This window comes from Ranitomeya imitator, chromosome 3, assembly GCF_032444005.1.
Source record: "Ranitomeya imitator isolate aRanImi1 chromosome 3, aRanImi1.pri, whole genome shotgun sequence".
NCBI classification, from domain to species: Eukaryota; Metazoa; Chordata; class Amphibia; order Anura; family Dendrobatidae; genus Ranitomeya; species Ranitomeya imitator.
The window spans coordinates 369,509,592-369,520,737 of NC_091284.1; positions in this window are offsets into that span (position 1 = coordinate 369,509,592).

The following is an 11,146-nucleotide window of genomic DNA, read 5'->3' on the forward strand; positions in this document are numbered from 1 at the left end:
GACAAAAAGCAACAGGTTTAGTCTCTCTAAAGATAAATCATTGCACCATTATCTAAAAAACTTTTATTTGCAATTAAATGATGTGAATGTTCACTCTTAAGTCTTTTCTTATGCATACAATGTGCACCTACATTTTCTAAAGGTATAAAGAAAGTGAATATGTGTCGAGGTTATTGCTACCACAACTGATACAAAATGGTGTACGGACAGAGATTCCGATTGCAGTGATGTGTCACTTACAGGTCTGCTTGCTGTAGTTTTGATAAAATCCCTGTTTTCTCTGTAGTTCTCTGAATGCTGAGCTCTGCATGACCCCGCCCACACCACTGATTGGCAGTTTTCTGTGTACACTGTGCATAGGCAGAGATCTGCCAATCAGTGGTGGGGCGGGGTTGCACAGAGGTTATGAATATGGAGGACTACCTGGCAGCAAGTTTACTAGTCCTCTTATGATAATCTTCTGCTGATAAAACAGTGATTTTATGTAAACTACAGTAAGCAGCCCAGTAAGTGACACATTGCTGGAATCAGGGTCTCTTCATTATGCTGCTCTCAGATTAGTTAGCAAAAACCTGGTCACAGGTTAAGATTTTTATGATCATTTCACAAAAGACGTATATTACATGCGTGTAGCTTTACAGTACATAAGCTAAAATGAATTGGGTATTTTAATTGGATTTCCAGTAAACTTCAAAAATATATACAATAAAAAAATGAAAAGCATTCACAGCTATGTAAATATGACGTCAAGGACATTTTATTATCAAACACTCCCAAATATAAACTGGAGCTTTTTAATGTTAGCCGCTTATGGCTTCACTAATTAAAAAATGTGTATTTTTAATAAAAGCCTTTTGTTTAAGGCCCTTTGTTTAAAGTATAGTTGTAATGGAGTGAGTGTGAACTTAGATGCCTTGGCTGACATTTTATTTCTTTGATTTATAAAATGTGGCTTGACAAGAATTAATTCCAGACATTACAATGGAGTTGTCAGCCCAAAGCTTGAACAGGTCTACAAGTTCATGTGCTAGCATTAGAAAATGTGTATAAATAGGGAAATGCACTGCAAAGCTACGGTATCTGTATGGACTATGGAAGCACTATTTCACTCTGGGTGATATTTCTTTTTACCCGGGCCAAGAGTACAATATGACTGCAAGCAATTTATTAAACACAGAAATGTGCAGACATAACATTGTCTGTGTTGAATAATGTAACTTAATATGTTTCACTGAACAGTTATAAAAAATAAGATCACAATAAACAATAATTACAAGTAGGCAATATCTTCACTTGAAAGGGATTCACTATGGCAGGGGTGGGGAACCAGTCTTCTGGCCGGCAGCTGCGTTTTTACGGCAGTCGGCCCTTTAATTTCTTTTTCTCTGCGAGCACACACTTGCAGCATTCACTAGCAGGGGTCCCCAACTCCAGTCCTCAAGGCCCACCAACAGGTCATGTTTTCAGGATTTCCTTTGCATTGCACAGGTGATGCAATTATTACGTGGGCAAGACTAAGGAAATCCTGAAAACATGACATGTTGGTGGGCCTTGAGGACTGGAGTTGGGGACCCCTGCACTAGAGGATGCTGCGGTGCGTGCAATGGAAGGTTATGTTGGTCAGCATGTACTCTGTAGGCAGAGTTAGCGTGCAATGCACTCATATCATAAAAGAAAACTGCAGCAGTGTCTCCAGTGATGTATATGCCCCCGCCCAGTGTCTCCAGTGAGGTATATCCCCCGGCTACATGTCTCCAGTTATATATATGTGCAGCGCCCCAGAGATCTGGTCATTGCAGTAACGTCGCTCTGCCACTAAGGGGAGTGATGGTATGTCTGATGGCACTAAAGGAATTCTCCTGACCAGGTATCACCAGGCACACATTACACTTCACACTCCGGCCACTAGGGGGAGCAAAAGGCTTATTTATTGGGCCACTTCTCACATTGGTAAAACTAGGGTCGGACAGGAAGTTAGGCAGAACGAAGCCTGGGAGAGTTCCAGGGAGGACCTGTCAGACCTGGGAAATCTGGCAGGTACCTAGCGAAAGGGACAGATTGTTACGGGACCGCGCCTGCACTATCTTGCGGCGGTATCCAAAGAAAGAGACAAGAAAGCAAGGATATTGTGGAACAGTGAGAAAAGAGATCAGCACAAAGGAGATCCAGTAGGAGTCGTGCCCCGAGAACGGCAACATCTTACTGAGGCGCATAGTCGGTGGCCGGAGCACCGAAGAAGTAACAGTCTCCACGCATTACTTCAAACAGCGGCAGGACAGTTAATTAATTATGGCTGTCTACCATACAACACCTAAGAAGGACATAGGAGGCAACGTGGGAGAGGGGCGACACTAGGGTTCCAGAATACCTCCAGGCCTACCTGTCCTAAAGGTGCGTCCTAGCCAAAATATACCTGGGGGACGTTAGAAACTAGCAACATCTGGAACTAAAGAACGAGAGAGAGAAAGAGAGCTGTAGAGAACGAACGAGAACAGCAGTTGTGAGGACTATCCTGAATGCTCAGCAGGGAAGCACTACAACACACAGGCGCTAGTGGGTAGACACTGATATCCACCTGCAAAGGGAACTCTGGATGTGCCTTCGGACCGACCGGTCTCAGGCAGCCCTGGTGAAAGTGCCCCGGATTGAGGATCCTAAAAACCTTCAGTAAAAGGTAAAGAAACTGAACCCTGTGTCCTCGTTATTCCTCGCACTACGCACCACCACCTTTATTGGACGCCCCTTAGCAGGGTCACGACCAGGTCCAGCCACCGTGACAAACCGCAGAACTGAGCAGAAAGGACCGGTACCGAGTGACTTGTGGCCCTGTGTCTGGGGGCGATCCAACTTGGCGTCACGAACAGGATTGTACTTAAGCCTGAGGAATCGGGTCATGTGTGCCTTGGAACTGTGACTTATTGCAAAGACTGTGTACCGCTATTTGCCGCCAAAAATCCGCCATTGCCACGCCGCGTGGTGCACAAAGGGAGGAGTCATAGCTTTGTGGGTGGAGCCGGCTGGAAAAGCACGTGGAGCGGAAGACGCGGTGAGGCGCCGACCCCGGAAGGAGAACCCCGACCCCGACCGATTAGCAAGGAGGAGGAACGGTCATGTCGGACCCCGGAGGAGCGGAGGTGGCGGTCACAGCTGCAGACTCGGGAGCACTTCCGGATTCCGCGGTAAGTGCAGCCACAAACCTGGTATCACCGCTAGAGGCCGCGGGGCTTACCACTTCCACCAACCAGCTGGATAGTGCTGCCGCTACAGCAGCCATAATGCCCTTCTCTATGCCGTACCTACCAGGCGCCGCCTGGCTCCCGCTATACTTTGGAGAAGCTCATACGTTAACTGACTTTAAAGAAGGGATTTGTAGCCTGCTTGAGTTTTATCCCTTGACGGAGCCTCAGAAGGTTCATATGATAATCGGCCAACTCTTTGGAGCGGCATTGAGGGAAGTAAAGTCCTGGCCCGCTGCGGACAAGAAAACTGCGCAACAATTATTTGCCAAGCTTAAAGCCACCTTTGACACCCGCACCGCTACGGAAATTAAATTGACGTTCTATGGGTGCAAGTAGCGGCCGCAGGATAGCTTACGGGACTATGCCCTTAATCTGCAGGAGGCGCTGCGGGCCATCAAGCAAAGTGACCCAAACAGCATGCAAGATGAAGATAAACTCCTGAAAGAGCGGTTCATCGAAGGGCTCCTGTGCAGTAATCAAAGGGCCCAGCTTCACTTCCTGGCCATGCAGAATCCAGACCTGACCTTCGCACAATTCAAAGATAAAGCTATCCAGGCGCTACCGGAGCGGCAGCCCAGCCGTGCCACACTTCCCGTTGAATCCCCTGCCCCACCACGGGTGGACAGAGAACCAGGATGGTGACCCTGCGGTCCGTCGGGTGAAGGAGCTCCTGACGCAGGCAGATTTGCATCCTGGCCCGGAGGCATTACAGTTGTGGAAGGAGAGGGGCAAACTGTTTATTCATGATGGCAAGCTGTGCCGAAGGAACATCGACCCTCGCACTCACGAATTAGTGTGGCAGATTGTGGTCCCCAGACAAGGTGTGCCCACGGTCCTGGGAGCATACCACGATGGGGCAGGACACTTCGGATGGAGAAAGCTGGAGAGACTACTCCGTGGGAGGTTCTACTGGGTCGGCATGAAGAAGGCTATCGAGAAGTGGTGTCGAGAGTGTGGCCCCTGTGGCCTACGTCGGAAGGATCGTGACAGCCAACGGGCTCCCCTGCAGACCATCATCACCAAACGACCGCTCGAGTTGGTCGCGCTGGATCACGTAAAGCTAACACCTAGCCGGTCAGGGTATATCTATGCTCTCACCATGGTGGACCACTATTCCAGGTTCCTGGTAGTCGTACCAGTCAAAGATCTGACGGCTAGGACGGATGCCAAAACCTTCCAGCAGTACTTCTGTCGACCCCATTGATACCCAGAGAAGGTGTTGACCGATCAGGGGCCGGCATTTGAAGCGGAGCTGTTCCAGGAGTTCTGCAATTTGTACGGGTGTAAGAAGATTAGAACCACGCCATACCATCCACAGACCAACGGGATGTGTGAAAAGATGAATCAAGTGGTGATCGACTTACTGAACACCTTACCTGTAGAGGAGCGGAACTTGTGGCCTACGAAGTTACCAGATCTGGTGGACATGTACAACCACATTCCGGTGAACTCCACCAACTGCACCCCAGCGTACCTGATGCGAGGAAAGTCTAGCAAGTTACCCGTCGATCTGGACATGGGGGTTCTGACCCCCGAAGAGATATCACCAGATGCGGATTGGGATACCGAGAGACAGCAGAGGTACCGCAAAGTACAGGAATCTGTGGAAAAGAGTCTCGCTCAGGCCAGACAGAAGCAAGAGAGGGACTACAACCAGCGTGCTCCCGCGGCTCCATTGGCACCTGGTGAGCAAGTACTCAAGAGAAAGAGGAAACTACACAAGCTGGATGATCAATGGGAAGCAGAACCGCATACCGTTCTCCCCTCCGACTTCGACAATGCAAAGGTCTGTCTCATCAGTAAGGATGGAGGAGAGACCTCAGCGGCCATATCCAGAGACCACCTGAAAATATGCCCGGATAAGCTGAAAGATGGGGAAACAGATCCCCGGATTTCTCCGCCTGTGGAAGAAGAGAAGATGATACACACTGTTCTTGGCGATTTTCCCCAGTCCTGGACTCAAATAAATCAGGCCATTGTGGTACCTGTCCTAACGTTCCGTCAACCGAGACCGCCAGAACTAAATGTGGTGCCAGGGCAGCTGGACCCGCCAGCGCAGCCGACCCCACCAGGAGATGCGATGCCAACGGTCGAACCAGCGGGTCCTCCCTCTGTCATCGGTGAATCTGCCATGCCCACCATTAATAGTGGTAGCACTGAGGACGCCAGTATGCCAGTGCTGCCCAGACTCACTAGAAGTGTAGCTAGAAGACAGTGCACTACACGAGCGATAGCAAGCGTAGCGGGTCCTGTCAGGCCAGTAGCAACTCCTGCGCTGCGGAGGTCCACGCGTAGCACCCAGAATCAGACCCCACTTCGTTATAGACCTTGGCGATATTAACGATAGTTGTTATTTGGTTGAAAATGCTTGTGTAAATATTTGTGTTATAGGTTAAAAATGGACAATGGTGTGATGGACAGTAAATCACTCCAAAACTTTACAGGGGGCCCTTTGTTTACCCGGGGTCCCTGCTATTCTATGGTTACACCTACAGAACTGGGAGTCATGGACTGTGCATGACCAATCCTTTGCAACATTCAAGCGTCCTTACCTTCCATAACGGAAAGCACTGTTATATTTATTTGTTCATAGTATATATATATATATATATATATATATATATATAAGAATTTTTGTGTGTTTTCTATTAACATGTATTGTTGTTCTTCTGTTCCCAGTCCGGGAGTACTGGATTTAACCGGGGGGGGGGGGGGGGGGGGAGAGGGGCGACACTAGGGTTCCAGAATACCTCCAGGCCTACCTGTCCTAAAGGTGCGTCCTAGCCAAAATATACCTGGGGGACGTTAGAAACTAGCAACATCTGGAACCAAAGAACGAGAGAGAGAAAGAGAGATGTAGAGAACGAACGAGAACAGCAGTTGTGAGGACTATCCTGAATGCTCAGCAGGGAAGCACTACAACACACAGGCGCTAGTGGGTAGACACTGATATCCACCTGCAAAGGGAACTCAGGATGTGCCTTCGGACCGACCGGTCTCAGGCAGCCCTGGTGAAAGTGCCCCGGATTGAGGATCCTAAAAACCTTCAGTAAAAGATAAAGAAATTGAACCCTGTGTCCTCGTTATTCCTCGCACTACGCACCACCACCTTTATTGGACGCCCCTTAGCAGGGTCACGACCAGGTCCAGCCACCGTGACAACCGCAAAACTGAGCAGAAAGGACCGGTACCGAGTGACTTGTGGCCCTGTGTCTGGGGGCGATCCATATGCCCCACCCAGTGTCTCAAGTGGTGTATATGTCCCAGTCCAGTGTCTCCAGTGATGTATCCAGTATCTCCTGTGTGATGTATATACAGCAGCCACGGTATCTCCTGTAATGATGTATATACAGCAGACTTGGCGTCTCCTGTGTGATGTATATGCAGCACCTTTGTTGTCTCCTGTGTTATGTATAAACAGCAGTATCAGTGTATCCTGTGTGATTTATACTGCAGAGCTCTCACTGCTTATGGTCTATAATTGTAATGTGAGCAGTGATAGATTTCATACTGTAACTAGGCATGCAGTGTAATACAGTTGTGTAAAAAAGTGTTTGCCCCCTTCCTGATTTCCTATTTTTTTGCATTTTTGTCATACTTAAATGTTTCAGATTACCAAACAAATTTAATTATTATGCAAAGATAACACAAGTAAACACAAAATGCTGTTTTCAAATGAAGATCTTTATTATCAAGGGAAAAGTAAATCCAAACCTACAGGGCCCTGTGTGGAAAATTGATTGCCTCCCCTTAAAACATAAAGTAACTGTGGTTTATCACATCTTTGTGAAGCTGAGTTCAAATTCCCTAGCAACATGCAGGCCTGATTACTGGAAAGAAGAGATGGCTCCAGCTCCAGGAATAAAATGTAGAAACTTTATTGATGCATATTAAAACGCTGCTGAAACATGACCGGCATGGTCGGTAGGGGAGAGTAACCAACACCCGACTGGACGCGTTTCGAACACAGACGTGTTCTTAGTCATGAGTGTGCTAAAGAACAAAAGGAATGGACATTAGACCAGTGGAAATCTGTGCTTTGGTTTGATGAGTCCAAATTTGAGATCTTTGGTTCCACCAACCACCGTGTCTTTGTGCGAAACAGAAAAGGTGAACAGATGGACTCTACATGCCTGGTTCCCACCGTGAAGCTTGGAGGAGGAGGTGTGATGGTGTGGGGGTGCTTTGCTGGTGACACTGTTGGGGATTTATTCAAAATTGAAAGCATACTGAACCAGCATGGCTACCACAACATCTTGCAGTGGCATGCTATTCCGTCCGGTTTGCATTTAGTTGGACCATCATTTATTTTTCAACAGGACAATGACCCCAAACACACCTCCAGGCTGTGTGAGGGCTATTTGACCAAGAAGGAGAGTGATGGGGTGCACCGCCAGACCTGAACCCAATCGAGGTGGTTTGGGGTGAGCTGGACTGCAGAGTGAAGGCAAAAGAGCCAACAAGTGCTAAGCATCTCTGGGAACGCCTTCAAAATTGTTGGAAGACCATTCCCGACACGCGTTTCGGATATTAAATCCTTCAGGGTGATCCCCTGACGAAGGATTTAATATCCGAAACGCGCGTCGGGGTGCGCATTGTTTGGATTTTGGTGTCGCCTTAAAGGTACAGGATCTCCTAATATTTTACTTTCACTACTTTGTCCCCTTTTAGATTTAGCACTAAACACTGTGATTTTTTGCTTCATGCTCTGCACATTGCACTTTTTTGCACAGTATAGAGCCACTATAATTACTTACATTGGAAGTTTTATATTTTGACCCATAAATTTTCAGGCTTACACATCTTAGTATTTTTACACCCTTTTTTTATCACTGGTGGGTTACACTAAATTTTATATGTTACTCAGTGGAGTCCTGAGATTAACCCTTCTTTTTATGGCGCACCTGAGACCTATTTAGGTTTTTTATATATACTGGTGATTTTATTTGTCATTTATTATATGCCTTTTATGTCTTTCAAACATGCGTACAAGTAATATGTTGTTACCATTGCAATAAAATAATATTTTTGATAAATACGTATATCCTTGCCACTAATTTCTCGGTATTAGGTCTATAGCTCTGGTGATTGGTTTTTACCAACCCACACAAGTGGCGTAGGTAGTGCAGCTCATCCAGGATGGCACATCAATGCGAGCTGTGGCAAGGAGGCTTGCTGTGTCTGTCAGTGTAGTGTCCAGAGGCTGGAGGCACTACCAGGAGACAGGCTAGTACACCAGGAGACGTGGAGTGGGCCGTAGGAGGGCAAAAACCCAGCAGCAGGACCGCTACCTCTACCTTTGCGCAAGAAGGAACAGTAGGAGCACTTCCAGAGCCCTGCAAAATGACCTTCAACAGGCCACAAATGTGCATGTGTCTGCACAAACAGTTAGAAACAACTCCATGAGATGATCTGAGTGCCCGATGTCCTCAGATGGGGGTTGTGCTCACAGCTCAACACAGTGCAGGACGTTTGGCATCTGCCACAGAAGACCAGGATTGGCAAATTCGCAACTGGCGCCCTGTGCTCTTCACAGATTAAAGCAGCTTCACACTGAGCACATGTGACAGATGTGACAGAGTCTGGAGATGCCGTGGAGAACAATCTGCTGCCTGCAACATCCTTCAGCATGCCTTGTTTGGCAGTGGGTCAGTAATGGTGTGGGGTGGCATTTCTTTGGAGGGCCACTGTTATGGCTGGCAATCAGGCAACACAGTGTGCAGTAATCAGCGCACATACAGAGATCTGGCAATAACCAAAAACAATAGGACGAGCTCTGAGACGTGGAATCTCTGTAGACTGCAGTACCTGATCTATCCTCACACAACTATAAGCAGCAGTGGATTGCGCCTATCACTACCTATGCAACTCGGCACTGCCTGAGGAGCTGACTAGCCTGAAGATAGAAATACAAGCCTGACTTACCTCAGAGAAATACCCCAAAGGAATAGGCAGCCCCCCACATATAATGACTGTTAGCAAGATGAAAAGACAAACGTAGGAATGAAATAGATTCAGCAAAGTGAGGCCCGATATTCTAGACAGAGCGAGGATAGCAAAGAGAACTATGCAGTCTACAAAAAACCCTAAAACGAAAACCACGCAAAGGGGCAAAAAGACCCACCGTGCCGAACTAACAGCACGGCGGTGCACCCCTTTGCTTCTCAGAGCTTCCAGCAAAAGTTAATAGCAAGCTGGACAGAAAAAACAGAAAACAAACTAGAAGCACTTATCTAGCAGAGCAGCAGGCCCAAGGAAAGATGCAGTAGCTCAGATCCAACACTGGAACATTGACAAGGAGCAAGGAAGACAGACTCAGGTGGAGCTAAATAGCAAGGCAGCCAACGAGCTCACCAAAACACCTGAGGGAGGAAGCCCAGAGACTGCAATACCACTTGTGACCACAGAAGTGAACTCAGCCACAGAATTCACAACAGTACCCCCCCCTTGAGGAGGGGTCCCCGAACCCTCACCAGAACCCCCAGGCCGACCAGGATGAGCCACATGAAAGGCACGAACAAGATCTGGGGCATGGACATCAGAGGCAAAAACCCAGGAATTATCTTTCTGAGCATAACCCTTCCATTTGACCAGATACTGGAGTTTCCGTCTAGAGACACGAGAATCCAAAATCTTCTCCACAATATACTCCAATTCCCCCTCCACCAAAACAGGGGCAGGAGGCTCCACAGATGGAACCATAGGTGCCACGTATCTCCTCAACAAAGACCTATGGAATACATTATGTATGGAAAAGGAGTCTGGGAGGGTCAGACGAAAAGACACCGGATTGAGAATCTCAGAAATCCTATACGGACCAATAAAACGAGGTTTAAATTTAGGAGAGGAAACCTTCATAGGAATATGACGAGAAGATAACCAAACCAGATCCCCAACACGAAGTCGGGGTCCCACACGGCGTCTGCGATTAGCGAAAAGCTGAGCCTTCTCCTGGGACAAGGTCAAATTGTCCACTACCTGAGTCCAGATCTGCTGCAACCTGTCCACCACAGAATCCACACCAGGACAGTCCGAAGACTCAACCTGTCCTGAAGAGAAACGAGGATGGAACCCAGAATTGCAGAAAAATGGAGAGACCAAGGTAGCCGAGCTGGCCCGATTATTAAGGGCGAACTCAGCCAACGGCAAAAATGACACCCAATCATCCTGGTCAGCGGAAACAAAACATCTCAGATATGTTTCCAAGGTCTGATTGGTTCGTTCGGTCTGGCCATTAGTCTGAGGATGGAAGGCCGAGGAGAAAGATAGGTCAATGCCCATCCTACCACAAAAGGCTCGCCAGAACCTCGAGACAAACTGGGAACCTCTGTCAGAAACAATATTCTCAGGAATGCCATGTAAACGAACCACATGCTGGAAGAACAAAGGCACCAAATCAGAGGAGGAAGGCAATTTAACCAAGGGCACCAGATGGACCATTTTAGAAAAGCGATCACAGACCACCCAAATGACCGACATTTTTTGAGAAACGGGAAGGTCAGAAATGAAATCCATCGAAATATGTGTCCAAGGCCTCTTCGGGACCGGCAAGGGCAAAAGCAACCCACTGGCACGTGAACAGCAGGGCTTAGCCCTAGCACAAATTCCACAGGACTGCACAAAAGCACGCACATCCCGTGACAGAGATGGCCACCAGAAGGATCTAGCAACCAACTCCCTGGTACCAAAGATTCCTGGATGACCGGCCAGCACCGAACAATGAAGTTCAGAGATAACTTTACTAGTCCACCTATCAGGGACGAACAGTTTCTCGGCCGGACAACGATCAGGTTTATTAGCCTGAAATTTCTGCAACACTCTCCGCAAATCAGGGGAGATGGCAGACACAATGACTCCTTCCTTGAGGATACTCGCCGGCTCAGATAACCCCGGAGAGTCGGGCACAA